Here is a 16,409-nt window from a genome sequence, read left to right as displayed (position 1 = left end):
TTCAATGAACTCAAAATTTTAAGGCAACCAGGTAACTTACTTTTTTAAGTTCGTTTTTACAGTACATTACTTTTAAATTTATAATAAAATATGTGAGTTGCATTTTCAAACAAGTAACGCATGGTTTTTCCATTTATTGACTGACACCTGTTCTGTCCCCATGTTGAGAGAAATCGTGAGTAAGAAGCAGAGGCGTGTGTGCCATATAAACATTGTGGTTCAGTATTCTTCAAAATGAATAAAAAAAATGTTAAATGCAAACTCAGAATTTGACGTAATACCGGCAATAAATTAAATAACAGTAACACTTTACCAGGTTTCATTTGTTAACATTAGTTAACATGAATTAAGAATAAACAATACTTCTACAGCATTTATTAATCTTAATGTTAATTTCAATGCACTGTGAACTAATATGAACATTTTTATTAACATTAACAAAGATGAATAAATACTGTGAGCACTGTATTGCTCACTGTTAGTTCATGTTAGTTAATACATTTGTCACAATCTGTCTAGTTTCAGTTTCAGTTTATATGGACTCTCAGTTTGTTTTCATTGATCACATGTTCTGTTTCCCGCCATCATCATTAGTTCATTTGCATCACCTGTGTCCCATTAATTAACCCTGTTATGTTTGCTATTTAGTTCCTCCTGTTCACTCAGTTTTTGTCCGTTCACTATTTGACTATGTTGTGTTACACCTATCTGCCTGTTCTCCTGTGGATTATCTTATTAAACTAGTTTTTGGATAAATTCTCCTCGTCTGTGTTACCTTCCTGCAACCAGCTGTAACAACATTAACTAATGTTAACAAATGAGACCTTATTGACATAGAAGTAAAGTAAAAGCAACACCTGTGTCTACACCGGACGCGACTGTTGACACGTCGCAACGCGCTACAACAGTAGAAGCTGTCTATACACTAGACGCGACAAAGCAACTGTTGCAAATCCATTTGTTCTTCCTATGAGAAGTATCGCGAGTGCTTGGAGTATGTCATAAATAGAACGAGGCATCAGTAGACACGTTGTAATGTAACGTAACATAAAAAGTAACTAACACAATTAGTTACCTTTTTAGGGATTAACACAATATTGTAATGCATTACTTTTAAAAGTAACTTTCCCCACCACTGATGAAGAATGAGGTTAATTAAAAATAGGAGAATTCTCAAGAAGAATTTGGATTAAAAAAAAAAATGTAAATACAAATGTTTTTGGCCCTTCAGAAAACACTAATAATTATAATCATTGCAGAAAACATCTACTTTCAAGCAGTCTGGCGTGTTGCACTTTTTAATTTTATTGTCACAAAAAAAGAGTGAAAGAAATAGCTTACATTTTTAACACTAAATTCTCGCAGAGTCCAACTTGGAGCTTTATTCTCTGATTTCACTGTCACAACCAGGTTTCCATAGACACACGGCGTGGTAGTCCAGTGGCCAGTACTGCTCACACTTGATCTGGAGGAAGTTCAATCAGAAAAATTAAATCAGAGTTAAAATAAATAAACTGCAACCAGATACATATGTTTAGAATTAGACCACTCTGTATAAAACACTGTATTATTACAATAATAGATACGCAAACATTGCGTTAAACATAATGCATCAAGAATGTAGCATAATTCTGTTCACTACATGATGTACAGTTTCATAAACTGTTTTAAAAAAAATAGAAATCAGTGATCGCTGTGTACTACATTAAGCAGTATTCTGAACATTGCCTTACCCTTCCACTCTCAGTGCAGTTTGTTACCATGACGATGGCCTGTGACCTTTTCTCCCAGACCATTCTCCAGAAGTCATTGACAGTGGATGGCAAGCGGACCTTGAGCAGCGATGTACTGATTGCTTGCATTGTCGTATCCCTGATATGCACATAAACATCAGTCTACCAGGGGCATTTTACAGCTGATGTTAACTAGTATATATTGTACAACTTACAGGCATGTAGTTGGCATTGATATAATCAGAATCATCCTCATCATTTACTGTGAGCTGCACTCTAGAGGAGTCATCTAAAGAGAGAGAGAGAAGGATAAAATGACTTTTTCCAAGACGGGAAAACTATGTGGTAATGTTGTGTGTGTGTGTGTGGTCCTGGTATGCTGGTAAGTTAGTAATGCCAGTAATTTTTTTACCTTACGGGGATTTTTTTTTTTTGAGGATAACAGCTCATAAATCATATTAAATGATGTTCTTTTGCAAATATAAAAATGCAGAAAGTTTTGTCTTTAGGGTTAGGGGATAGAATATACCATTTGTACAGTATAAAAATCATTATGTCTATGGAAAATCCCCATAAAACATGTGTGTACTTCTTTATATGATCTATGAAGGAACAAATTTGTATAATGTCATGGGTATTACACTGTTATTACAATGTAACCGTGGTTTATGAGGGCATTTCCTGATTCCTTGTAATTAAAATAGCTTTAAAAAACATATTAAACATTAACGTTTTATTAAAAATGCAGAAAGTTTTCTGTGATGGGTAGTATTAGTGTAAGGGGATAGAAAATACGGTTTGTACAGTATAAAAACCATTACGCCTATGGAATGTCCAAATGTGTGTGTGTGTGTGTGTGTGTGTGTGTGTGTGTGTGTGTGTGTGTGTGTGTGTGTGTGTGTGTGTGTGTGTAAAGACTCACAAGGTAAAACATTTGTAAATCGGTTTTTGTCCTTGTTTTTAGGCAGATAAGCCGCAACACTAGACTGTTCGATACCAACTGAACACAAGTCCTGTTAAAAACACAATCAATAAAAACATACTCAACAAAAACTGTAAACATTCAAAATTAACTTAATGATTCTGACATATAAGCATTGAGACGTTTTCAGTGTTTGAATACTTTGTTCAAACTAAGCAGAGATAAAAAATTACAAAAAATTGAACTCTTACATCATGTCTACACCGGATGCGACCAGAGTCATGCCATGACAGCTAGAAGTTGTCTACACTGGACACGACAAAGAGACTGTTGCAAATCCATTTGTCCTTTCTATGAGAAGTATCGCGAGTGCTTAGTATGTCATAAATAGAACGAGGCATCAGTTTACTGTCGGGCATTTGTCGTGTCGCACCACATCGCCGCTCGTATCCGATGTAGACGTGATATATTTCATGTTTGCTCAACCCTACCTCATATTCCTGACTGAAACCTCTATTCTCATCACGACTCATGTTTTGAAAATGTTCAGGAAATTTATCTGCAGGAATCCGTCTGGAAAACATTTCACAATTGTTTGTTGTTATACTAAAATTACATCATATACAGTTGCCCCAAAAAACATGTGGACACTTAAGGCACACTTAAAAAAATGTTTGAATGAAATTGCATTAGATAATAAAATATTCAACACATACAGTTTTGGAGACCATTTACGTCCATTGTATTTAGAAAAAAAAAAAAATCTTAAAATATCTTCTTACTGTATATGTTCCACTATACAGGTTTAGAATAACATGAGGGTAAACGATGACAGAAAAATTTACATTTTAGGGAGAACTATCCCTTTAAGTGTGACTTAAGTGTTCAAATGCTACTTCTTTAATTTTCAATATAATAGCGTCATACATACTTGTAGCTTTTATTAGTCACTTTTGACACCACTAGAGGTTTGGGGCTTCTAAAGATGAGAAAAGACATTAGAGACACAACTAATACAACTTCTGTTGCATTTTATTATAAAAGAAACCCATAATCCTAGATAAATAGATAAATAAAAATCATACTTATTTTGCTTTGCAGAACCATAGCGAAGCCACCAATAGACTGCAGCACAAATAAGGATGACCAACAGGAAAAACACAAGAACACCTGCTATAACGCCTGCAGAACAAAGAAAGAAACAAACACTGAGCACCTCAATACATTGGTCAGCTATGTGACAGCTTAATATCTCAAAGATTTAAAGGAATATTGCAGGTTAAATACAAGGTTAAGCTCTATGCAACTGAAGCTTGAGGGGGTTTAAAGGCAGAAATTATTTATCTACTACAGTTTGTTAATATGGAGACCCATCATTGGAATGACCAAATGCAGATGGCCAAGGAACAATTTCCTTTTGTAATACAATTTATTTGTCAAACTCTTGCAGGAATGTTTGATCTTGCTTCTAACCTAAATATAACTTTGTGAGGCTGTTTGACTCATGGTTATGGAAACCCATTTCCTCCATAATTAAAAAAAAAAAAAAAAAAAAAATGTGCTCTGGTAAATCATTATGAGATAAAAAGTCAAAATTATGGATGTAAAAAGTCAAAATTATGACATAAATTGAAACTATGACATAGGTCAATTAGAAAGTGGAACTGAATATCATTTCAACTTTTAATCTCATTCTGATTTATGTAATTGCAATTTATCACATAATTCTGACTGATGTCATAATGATGTCATAATTTTGACATTTTGTCATAATTATAGCTTTTAAGTCAATTTGAATGTTTTAAATCATGTCATAATTTTGATTATGATCATAATTTTGGTTTTGTCCATTTGGACTTTATATCATTTTGACTTTTTATCTCATAATTTTTCATATTATGTCATAATTATGGCTTTTTAATCTCATAATTTTGATTGTCATAATTAACTTTTTAAGACTTAAATCATAATTTTGACTTTAATCATAATTTCAACTAAGTATGTTATAATTTCAACTTTTTCCCCCGGTTTCACAGACAAGGCTTAAGATTAAAATGCATGTTTGAGCTGTTTTAACTGAAAGTAACTTATACTGACAAATCTTAAAATATGTCAATGCCTATTTTTTCCTAGTGAACATTTATAAAAGCTACTTAAATGCCCTAATTGAACTAAGGCCTAATCCTGACTGTGAAACCGTCCGTTTGTATCATAATTGTGAATTAGTATGTCATCATTTTGAATTTTTATGGCATAATTTTATAGGGAACAGCCAACCCAGTCTCATTAGAAAAAAGTACCTGTGGGAACGTTTTCGTGAGTCGCAAAATACGTACCAATACGTACATATCACTGCAGTTTCAATGTGAAATGGCACTAAAAGCATGTTAATTTTTTTTGCCTGAACAGACAAATGTGAATATATGGTACGTTAAAAATAACGTACATGTACGTTTTTATGTAAATGAGTTCCACAGGGGGGAAAAGAGTGGGCCACACTGTGTGTGTCCCCTCTGATGTCAGTAGCCAATCGCAGCACTTGAATGGAGAAGCGCTAAATTGCAATATCCTCCTCATCGGAAAGGGATAAAGGTATCCTTTCAAGAGACACTCCTTTTGTTCTGAGCCCCGGTCAACGAGCTGCGACCTCATCATGCAACCATTCTGAGTCTGTCCTGTAAGGATAGACATAAAGGTACATTCTTGTTCTGAGTCTTAGCCTCAAGAGACACAGATCAACAACTTCTGGGTGTCAACTCTGTGAGGAGTGAGACATTAACAGATATACCAAGTTCTGAGTCTGTCCTGTAATGGGAGAGACACTAGATACAACACCGTTCTGGGTCTCCGGTTCATCCAGTGAGACACTAACAGATACATTTGCTGTTCTGTGTCTTCCATCAGGTGAGACATAACAGATATGCTGTTCTGAATCTGTCCTTTAATGGGAGAGACACTAACAGATACAACACCATTCTGAGCCTGGTTCTCCAGGAGACAATAACAGGTCCCATGATCTGAGTCTACACTTGTGAGGTAGCAACAGAGGAAAGAGACATTAACAAACACTACGCGTTCAGAGTTTTCGTCCAGCGGGACAATAACCACTCCAGAGAGACAAAAGCGGATTGACCAAGTTCTGAGTGTCTGGCCCAGAGAGGCAGAAGACACACAGAGACATTAGCAACAAGGTTAATCTCAGGAGAGCAAACGTTCACTTCAAAGTTCCTTCGTCTGCATGTTTCAGATTGTTAAGGATCTTCTGCACCTAAGTCAGGACCTCATCTGCATGTTCCAGATTTTAGGACCCTTTGGTGCATCCAGGAGCATCCCAAAGAGCTTCGTGTTCAAGGCTGTTGAAATGGATTTCATCTCCTTTCCCCACTGCATTGTCACCCAGCATAAGACATCACCGTCACCAGACTGCTCACTCGACCACATGGAATGCAAATATCACTTAACCAAACCTCTTTCCAGAGCATTGTTGTATATGATCAGTATGTGATTTTCTAATTTACTAATTTACTATTATTAATTATTAGAGGTAATATAACTCATGCTAGTTTATAACAAATATTCTTTCATTAATTTGTTTGATCCATAAAAAGTTTCTTCACCTTATTATTTTAAGAGAAACAACAGGTTATCTGTCCATAAGATCAAGTAAATCTCCCTTAGCCACAACCAACTTAATCACTTGTATTTTATGTATCTTATGCACGTTATTCATTTATCATTCATGGTATTCATTTAGTAGTTGTGTTAGTAATTCTTGTTTATCTTTTTGTTAATAAAATTTACTTTATTACACTTATGTCTTGTGCTGATAATACAGAAGAGGCTCTACAAGTTAGGAATCTCACCAATCTTTCAGATAAATCAGCTGACCAACTCCCTCCACTTTACATTAATTCAAAATGATTGAACAGCCTCCTGTTGGTGTTCTCATACTCATACTGCCAAGGTAAAAGACCTGAACTCGTGCCCTGATCTAGGAGAAGGGGGAAGTGGTCATCTGATGTACTCATAACCAAGAGATGTGCAATTCAAAAATCATGAAGTACAAATGAACTTAACGTCCTTAAATGGTCGAAAGTAAAATCACTTTTTTTTTCTTATGTGGTGGAAATGGGCTTTCGTACAGGGTGGTTTATCATAAGGCTCAATGCATTTTATTGAGTCACTGTTAAATATTGTATCAAGGAGACTATAGATGGTTGATTAGGCCTATGATATAAACAATATAAACAATAAGGAAAAGAATGACTTATAATCTGTCCACATGTACAACTTATCTTGAAGGATAAAGAACCTAGAACCTAGAGAAAGACCTCTACTGATTTATATACCATCATAAAAACTTTATGGTGAAGTTCAGTCAAAAGAGAGATAAAACAGTTTATTTCCTTTTTTATATATAAATAAACTGCCAAAGAGGAGTTTAAAGTCTTCTTCAGCACTGCAATCACAAATGTCAAGAAGTGGTTTGACTTCTTGGTCTCATACTGTCAACTCATACTGACTTCTTGGTTAATGTTAATATTAGGCTATTGCTATTTTAGTTTGGCAGATTCTGAGATAAACCTGCTCACCTGATCCCAATTCTGCTGATATCCACATATCATTAGATTGTTGAGAACTCACATAATTAAAGTTTATGATTCTTAACGCAGTAATCTGTGTTAACAAATTGAAATGAGCACCTTTAAAGGAATAGTTCACTTGAAAATTAAAATGAATGTTCCAAACACATAATTTTCCTCTCCTGGCCACATTTCTATGAAAAAGAAAGTAAATGAAGACTGTAAGAAGACATCATAAATGTGGTTCATATTACTTGCTATCAACCAAACAACATGCTATATTTTACAGAAAATAATTATAGCTGTAAATGCATGTTTTTTTTTTTTTTAATATAGGCACAGTGTAAAAATACACAATAGGTGTGTATACACAATAAGTGCATTATATCAAATTATTAATTTAAATGTTAGTACATAGTAGTTAAAGACACCTAATATAAAGTGGGACTCCAAGTCTTCTAAACTCACATGATAGCAATTGTGTGAAGAATTCAATTCGTTATTCATGAGAGCTCATGAGAGTCAAAATGATTTCATAAGGGATTGAAACATGAGGGTGAGTAATAATGACAGAACTTTCATTTTTGGATGAACTATTCCTTAAAGTTGTATTTAACCTGTAATATGTCTGAAGATTTAAGATTATCTTTTATTAAACATATATAGACCTTAATTTACCTGCTGGATCAGTTTGACAGTTTAATGATTCCATTTTACTCTTCTTGGCTCCAGAGAATGATGTTGCTGTCACATTGTACCAATGGGCAACTTGCAGGTTTTTAAACTCTTGTCTTGGTGATTCTTTTGAACTACGGTTGAAACTTTGACTACCAATGTTCACCTGCACCACATCCATAACTCCATATGGATGATCCCAAATTACAGCCAGACCATATCCCCCAGAAAAATATTTACACTGAAGATTAAGCACACTATTTGGATCTAGTTTGAAAGAGAAACAGAAGGATAGTAAAACAAAGGTATTATAATGAATATCATCTTTTCAGCAGCACAGTCCAAAACAGAGCATGTTAACTCACCTAACATCAGGAGATGTGAGCACTGTAGTAGTCCCTCTGAGTCCAAATCATACCACAGTGAAACATTGTAGATTGCTCCAGGATAAAGCTCTTGCAGATTCACCCTGTTGTCCACTACAGGGTCATTTTTACTATTGCCAGTGCTGTTTTCAGCTGTTACACGTGTGCTACCATTCACTTGAGCAACTATCGAAGAGTTGGTGACTGTCCAGTTAAAGGACTCACAGGGAATGGCTGCAGAAACACAAGAACATATGAATGCTACTTCAAACTTTCAATTCTTAATCTTGGGGTCTTAAATGGTTTTGTAAAAAATGCATTAACATTAACAATGATCAATATATTTAGTTCATGTTAGCTCAGGGCCATTAATAAATAAAAACAGATAACCTTTAATTTTAAAGGGTTAGTTCACACAAATATTAAAATTCTGTCATTACTCACCTTCATGTCGTTCCAAACCCATAAGACTTTTGTTCATCTTCAGAACACAAATGAAGTTATTTTGAGTGATTTCTGAGTGATTTCTGTCCCACCATGGACAGCTACATAACAACCAATTTGATGCTTCAAAAAGTTCATAAAGAGATCTTAAAACTAACTAATCCATATGAACTGAGCAGTTTAGTTCAAATCTTCTGAAGAGATCCTTTATATGATGAACAGACTTCATTTAGGCTCTTATTCACACATAAACATTCATCAACTGGTAACACTTTAGAATACTGGTCCTTCATTAATGAATAAATTCACAGGAACAAATGAGTAATGCATTATTAACACTCTAGTAACTACTATTAACTAACAAGAAACTCTGATTAGCGAATTATTAAGTAATAGTGCTCAGCTGAAGGTGGTAGTTCACTATTATCTAATCAGTAACTACTATTTTTTTTTCATACCTCCCAGACAGAGAGAACTACTATATACAGGTTTTTGGTATAGTTATTCCTTTTGATGGATTTGGTAACACTTAAGTAATTACTAGTGGGTTACCCTGTTCTTCACTTTAGAATACTGATCCAAATAATTAGTAGTTCCTTTAGAATGATTCAGTAACATTTGAGTAACTACTATCCAAAACCTTATAAAAACCTTAAAGGTTTAAAATTACTTTAGTTACTAGAGAGTTATCATGTTTCTCACTTTAGAATACTGTTCCAAATCATTAATAATTCCTTGTGAAGGATTTGGTAATACTTCAGTCATTACTAGTGGGTTACCATGACCTTCACTTTAGAATTAATTATACATTATGCATTATTCATGTTAATTACGAATCTGTATATAGTAGTTCTTAGTAGTTCTCTGGGAGATCTGAAAAAAGAAATTGTAGTTACGGATTAGCTAATAGTGAACTACCACCTTCAACTGAGGACTATTACTAATTCGTTAATCAGAGTTTGTTGTTAGTTAATAGTAGTTACAAGTGTTAATAATGTGTAGTTATTCATTAATGATGAAACAATATTCTAAAGTGTTACCCATCAACTCACATATCAGTTGTGTTAAACGAAAGCTCAAGCATGTTCGCTTGACGTATGAGAACCAATGAGGTTCATTCTTGTGTGTTCCGCAACACGTCTGAGCTTCCACAAGATGTTTGATCTGAATCTGTTCATCATATAACATTATGACCACATTACACGGTAAGATGGCGCCATGTGTGTTGACTGGCCGTCATTTCTGTCACGGTACACACAGAAACAAGAAGGTTTGGGATCCAAGTGCAGGAGATATTTATTGGGGAAATCTAAGAAACGTAAATCCAAAGGCAGGCAAGGGTCGAAATCCAGTAAAACAGTCCATACAAAACAGGCACAAGAAAAACAAGAAAACCAGAGAAACAGAAGTACACGCAACATTAACAACGAACCACAACCAAAGACAGAAACAACTCAGTATAAATAGACAGACACTAATAACATAATACAATCCAGCTGGGTGCAATGAAGTGATGACGAGTCCAGGCAGTGTGTTATGGGATATGTAGTGTATGTAATGGGTGGAAATACGAGTCCGGGATGGAGTGCCCTCTAGTGGCTGATAGGGCACTCTCACTGGTGATCATGACATTACCCCCCCCTCAAAGGAGCGGCTACCAGACGCTCCACCAGACAAAACAAAAACTCAGGAGGGAGGTGGACAGGAGGAGGATCAGGGGGAGGGATGGCGGGCCAGATCCAGGGTGCCCGACTGATAGCCAGGGCAGTGCTGGAGGAACTGACCAGGCTGGTTCCAGCGGTTCTGGAGTCCTGGCTGAGTGCCAGGGTGGCGCTGGAGGAACTGACCAGGCTGGTTCCAGCGGTTCTGGAGTCCTGGCTGAATGCCAGGGTGGCGCTGGAGGAACTGACCAGGCGGGCACTGGCAGGTCTGGATTCCTGGCTGAGTGCCAGGGCGGTGCTGGAGGAACAGACCAGCAGGTCTCAACGGTTCTGGTAGCCTGGGCAGAGGCGGCAGGGCAGAAGGCTTGGGCGGCGGCGGCAGGGCAGACAGCCTGGGCGGCGGGGGCAGGGCCGACCAAGGGTGCTCTGTGGCCGTATCAGGGAGAGCGGGCAGCTCGGTGACGACCTCCGTGGCCGTATCAGGGAGAGCGGCCAGCTCGGTGGCGGCCTCCATGGCAGTATCAGGGGGCTGGGGCTGCTCTGGGACGGCAGCGGGCTCGGGCTGCTCTGGGACGGCCGCGGGCTCGGGCTGCCCTGAGTCCATCACAGGACTGACAGGGAAAGCATGCGGGGCTGGAGTTGACTTACTGGCTGGAGCGGACTCACTGGCTGGAGCGGACTCACTGGCTGGAGCGGGCTCTGGAGCGGACTCACTGGCTGGAGCAGGCTCACTGGCTGGAACGGGCTCTGGAGTGGACTCACTGGCTGGAGCGGGCCTTGGAGTGGACACACTGGCTGGATCGGCTCTGGAGTGGACTCACTGGCTGGAGCGGGCTCTGGAGTGGACTCACTGGCTGGAGCGGGCTCTGGAGTGGACTCACTGGCTGGAGCGGACCTTGGAGTGGACACACAGGGTGGAGAGGGTTCTGGAGCAGACACACGGGCTGGAGCGGGAACAGGAGGTCTCCGAATCGGCTTATTCTTACGTAGGTATAGGTAATTAGCAAAGTTCCAAAAATTCAACTTCTCTACCAGCTCCATCTCCCACTGCGGTAGAGGGTCGTTCAGACAGCCGTTGCAAGTCTCCTTGAGGACCGCATCAGGGAGGCTAAACTTCTCTGCCCGTGACCAGAACCTTTGGATAAATGGCCGTATCCTCATACCCTTCTGCCGCAGCACCGCCAAATCCTGGGGACTGCCCCGAGCTTCCCGTGCCTTGGCCGGGGACCAGACTCCCTCGCTGCTGGATCCTTGCATTATGGTGGTTCGTTCTGTCACGGTACACACAGAAACAAGGTTTGGGATCCAAGTGCAGGAGATATTTATTGGGGAAATCCAAGAAACGTAAATCCAAAGGCAGGCAAGGGTCGAAATCCAGTAAAACAGTCCATACAAAACAGGCACAAGAAAAACAAGAAAACCAGAGAAACAGAAGTACACGCAACATTAACAACGAACCACAACCAAAGACAGAAACAACTCAGTATAAATAGACAGACACTAATAACATAATACAATCCAGCTGGGTGCAATGAAGTGATGACGAGTCCAGGCAGTGCGTTATGGGATATGTAGTGTATGTAATGGGTGGAAATACGAGTCCGGGATGGAGTGCCCTCTAGTGGCTGATAGGGCACTCTCACTGGTGATCATGACAGTTTCGTGTTGTCTATTTTAATATTTTTGTTTTATTTGTAGGCCTATGTCTTATTAACTAATACTAACTACTCTCTCTGGACTTATGAATGCAAAACTTTGCTTCACATTCATGCAGTGATGGATGATCTCACTCAGAGTGGAAAGTGTTGTTTTCACCTGCGATTCATGCAGTCTATGCCAGTGGAACCTTGGCTCGGGCCTAGAGTGGGAGTACCGGCGAAATCGGCGTTGGAAGCGTGGCAGACGGGTGGGTTTCGCTGTGAAAGTTAAAGCATCATGGATGTAGGAGAGACACCTGTTGACTTCGGGAAACATTTCGAGTGAGAGACTATCCTGTTTGCGTCTAGTTTTCCCGAACGTTTGGATACCATCTTTGCGGGCTGTGACTCAGCGACACAAAGTTTCGAGAGGAGTAAATATTAACAATTTGCATTATATCGAGTCGGCTGTGGTCTCGGTTGGAGCATAACTGTCTTCGCTGGAGTCTGGTACAGTAAATATGGTACTGGTTAATGCAAGATCACTCTTAAACAAAACATTTATTTTAAATTACTTTTTTACATTTGGATTTTCTGTTTATTTCTAAAACATGGCTTAATGTTGGCAAGACACATGCCCTGATTGAACTTTCTCCATATGACTGTACATTTTTTAGCACCCCTAGAACTACTGGCTGGGGTGGCAGACTTGCATGTGTTTTTAAGAAGGGATTTAAATGCCGTCTTTTGTCAAAGGTGAATTGTCAGAGCTTTGAGGCTCAAGGTATGATGTATGATGGCTAGAAATCTGTTCTGTGTGTGTTGGTCTAGGTCTACAGACCACCAAAATATAACAAGGATTTCATTCAGCAGTTTTCAGAGTTTTTATCACATATTGTGCCAAGTTGTGATAACATTTGAATTCTTGGGGACTTCAATATTCATGTGTGTTGTCCAAATAAGCCTATGGTTTCTGAGTTTTTACAGCTGGTGGACTCTTTTAATTTCACACAGTTTATTTCAAATCCAATCCATGAGCAAGGCCATATTTTGGACTTGGTCTTGTCTCTGGGACTTCCTATTTGTAATGTTGATGTTTTAAATCATGGTCTGTCTGATCACATGCCTGTAATTTTTAATGTTATTATGCTATGCAAACCAGTTTTGCCACAGTCAGGTGTGTTTTGTTCTCGTCTTATTACTTCATCCACGGCTATAGAATTTTATGAGGTATATAACTCCTCTTCATTTGTGAATGTGATTGAGTCTCCTTCACCTTCTGTGGGCCCAGATGAGCTGTTGATATTGTTCAATTCTGTTTGCTCTGATATCTTAGATGTAGTGGCCCCATATAAAGTTAGGAAACCTAAACTTAATCCAGCTCCATGGCTTAACAACTATACTTGTTCTCTGAGGCAGGAATGCAGGAAGGCTGAACGGAAATGGAGAAAGGATAAGCTTTTACTTCAGTTTATGAGGCAGTGTTTTTCAGACTACCAGGCTGCTGCGAGAACTGCAAGGCAAAATTATTTCTCGAGTGTCATTGCACAGAAATATAATGCCCCTGCAGCCCTTTTTTCAACAATTAATAGACTTCTCAATCCGACTGGATGTTCTACCCTGACCCCTTCATTGAAGGCATGTGAAATGTTTCGGACATTTTTTGTGGAAGAAGTAGAAAAGATTAGAACTAGTCTGCCTACATCTTCAGATGAGTCTGTGATGTCACTAGCTTGTGTAAGGAGTTTTGAGTTCTTTGAGCAAGTGTCTCTGGTGCAAGTTATGGACATCATTATACGTTTGAAGCCATTTGGTGGTTGCAATGTGGTTCCTTTACGTCTTCATAAGGAGATAGTTGATGGTGTTGGGCCGAGAATTACTTGCATTATTAACAGTAGTCTTCATAATGGAGTTGTTCCAACAGGCCTTAAGCAGACGGTTATTCAGCCACTTCTTAAAAAGCCTAATTTAGACCCTCTAGAACTGAAGAATTACCGGCCTATCTCAAAACTACCATGCCTATCAAAGATTTTAGAGAAGGTGGTTTATTCCCAGCTAATGTCATTTTTAAGTAGGTATGAGATCTTAGACAAATTTCAGTCCGGTTTTAGGGCAGGTCACAGCACTGAGTCTGCACTTTTAAGAATTTGTTAATGACCTCCAAATAATCACAGATTACACAGGTAATGTAGCTGCTCTGATTTTATTGGACTTAAAGGTGCTAAAGAGGATGTTTTGTCTTATACATTTTTGCAATATTACTTGAAACTGTCTTTACTAACTGATAAAAGACTATTTATTAGGTGCACTGAAAGTAATAATATTAATATACATCATCTGTGCACGAGGTAGGGCCTTAAAAACATCAGATGATCGCGTAAACGATTGGCCCTTTGGCTTGTCAATCACTGCCGTGACGTTCCTTGTGAGAGGCGTGCGTGGATTGGCCCTCTGGCTTGTCAATCACTGCCGTGACGTTCCTTGTGAGAGGAGCGCGGCTGCGCACTCCAGTAACTTTCCACACTCCACAGGCACCGCATGCAGTGTTTTTGTCAGGAGACAGGAGAAACAACTGCAGATTATGAGTTACCTGCGGTGAGTCCGACATAATGAATCCACAAACACGACACAGCGAATGCCGGTGGTAAACACTCGTGTTCCAATACGAGTGTTTACTAGTTTTGGGAGGCGTTCTCTTGAAATGAGCTGTGAAGGAGGGGGGCTGTTCTTACGCATGTGCTCATTTCAAAAACTCAGTAACAGTCTTTGGATTCTCAGTCGACGAAAAAATCCTCTCTATCACCTTTAAGTGCAGCTTTTGACACAGTAGACCATGTGATTCTTATAAAGCGGTTATCCCTTTTAATTGGAATTCGTGGGATGGTTTTAGAGTGTCTTATCTGTCAAATAGATCATTCTCTGTAAAGTATGGTAACTTTGTTTCAACGGCAGCGCCTGTTACTTGTGGGGTCTCCCAGGGTTCTGTTATTGGCCCTATTTTATTTTCCTTGTATATGTTGCCCCTGGGCTCAATTTTTTAAAAGTACGGCATGTCATTGAGCTGGATGACTCAACATCTACTTCAGTTGAACCAGAGTAAAACTGCGATTATGTTTTTTGGCCCTGCCAGAGGATGTTTAGATATGTCCACGTATTTAGGTTTGTCACAGACTGACTGTGACCTAGGACTTTTATTTTGAAGGGACTGAGCATGGGTATATGTACAACAAACTCTTTCCACCATTACACATACATACAAACTAAATGCCGGCAAACTATACCATCCTTATGTAGTTGTATGTTTGTGCCCTAATTTGGGTGTTGTGACATCCCATTTATCATCCCAAGTTGTTAGTTTTGTTTTTTTCTGTTAAATATTGTTATTTGTTTAAATGCTTAATGTTCAGTGATGCATCCTGTTCCAATAATGTTACACAGAAAAGAATACCAAAAATACTTTACACGATAGGTGTTTATTTCATTTCCTTTAGTTATCAAGTTAACTTCAATGCATTTCAAACAGCTAGACATACCTTCTGGTGCACCTGTCCACATGGGAAGTAGCCATTTTTAAGCTAACATTTGCTCATGGCAGATTTCTCCATCTGGTTCTGACCTCATAGGGGAGGGAGAGAACCGTGGATGTAAGTGTTTTCTTATATGTCTTGTCTTTATTGATTTGAGCAGTTTAAACTGTAATATATGCAAATGATGTATGTTGTAGAGCCGAACTATATTGAAGGAATTATGGTTTTATTTTGTCATCTGCTTGTAACTTAAAAGTGTTCCCCGTAAAATGGTATGTTCCAAATATAGGAGGAGCCAAAGCTTTAAAAGGCAGCCATTTTAGGGAAATGGAGTAGTGATGGCGAAAGGAAGCTTTGTGAAGCACCGAGGCTTTCCTCTCAAGTGTATCGTAAAAAGTTTCATTACTCGAAGCTTTTCAACACAGTGCACACTAACGACATCTTGTGGTCAAAAGGTGGAAAAAACTGCCTTTGCTTCCCAGACGACGCAGCTATTTTTGGAGTTTCATGTAATAAATCAGTTTGTGCTATGAAAAGCGTATAAAACAATGTAAATTATTATTATACATTAAAAAAAGTCTTTCACGTGTCATTTCACTTACACAATTTGAATAAATGAGTCTGAATAAAATTTGGGGGGACAAATAGGCAAGCTTTGGCATATATTATAAAAATAAATGATTGTCATAGAATGAAGTATGAACTGGGAATAAATACAAACTGAATACATGTAAATATTTACTCCTATTATGGCATGTTTTTTGCTAAAAAGCAAATGACACTTCACATCTGCGCAAGGGTTCACGTTATGTGAATCAGAATACGAAGCAGTCACGTGGTTGTGTGCGAAAACGAAGCTTCG

At 38.5% G+C, this 16,409-nt stretch overlaps 1 pseudogene; it reads right to left on the bottom strand.

Moving 5' to 3' along the window:
- The window catches only part of LOC125272757, a 32,506-nt pseudogene that overhangs the window by 4,823 nt on the left and 11,274 nt on the right, over nucleotides 1-16,409 (bottom strand).

This window comes from Megalobrama amblycephala, linkage group LG1, assembly GCF_018812025.1.
Source record: "Megalobrama amblycephala isolate DHTTF-2021 linkage group LG1, ASM1881202v1, whole genome shotgun sequence".
NCBI lineage: Eukaryota > Metazoa > Chordata > Actinopteri > Cypriniformes > Xenocyprididae > Megalobrama > Megalobrama amblycephala.
Note: the sequence above shows the minus strand (reverse complement) of the source record. Positions and strands in the feature narration are given on the sequence as shown.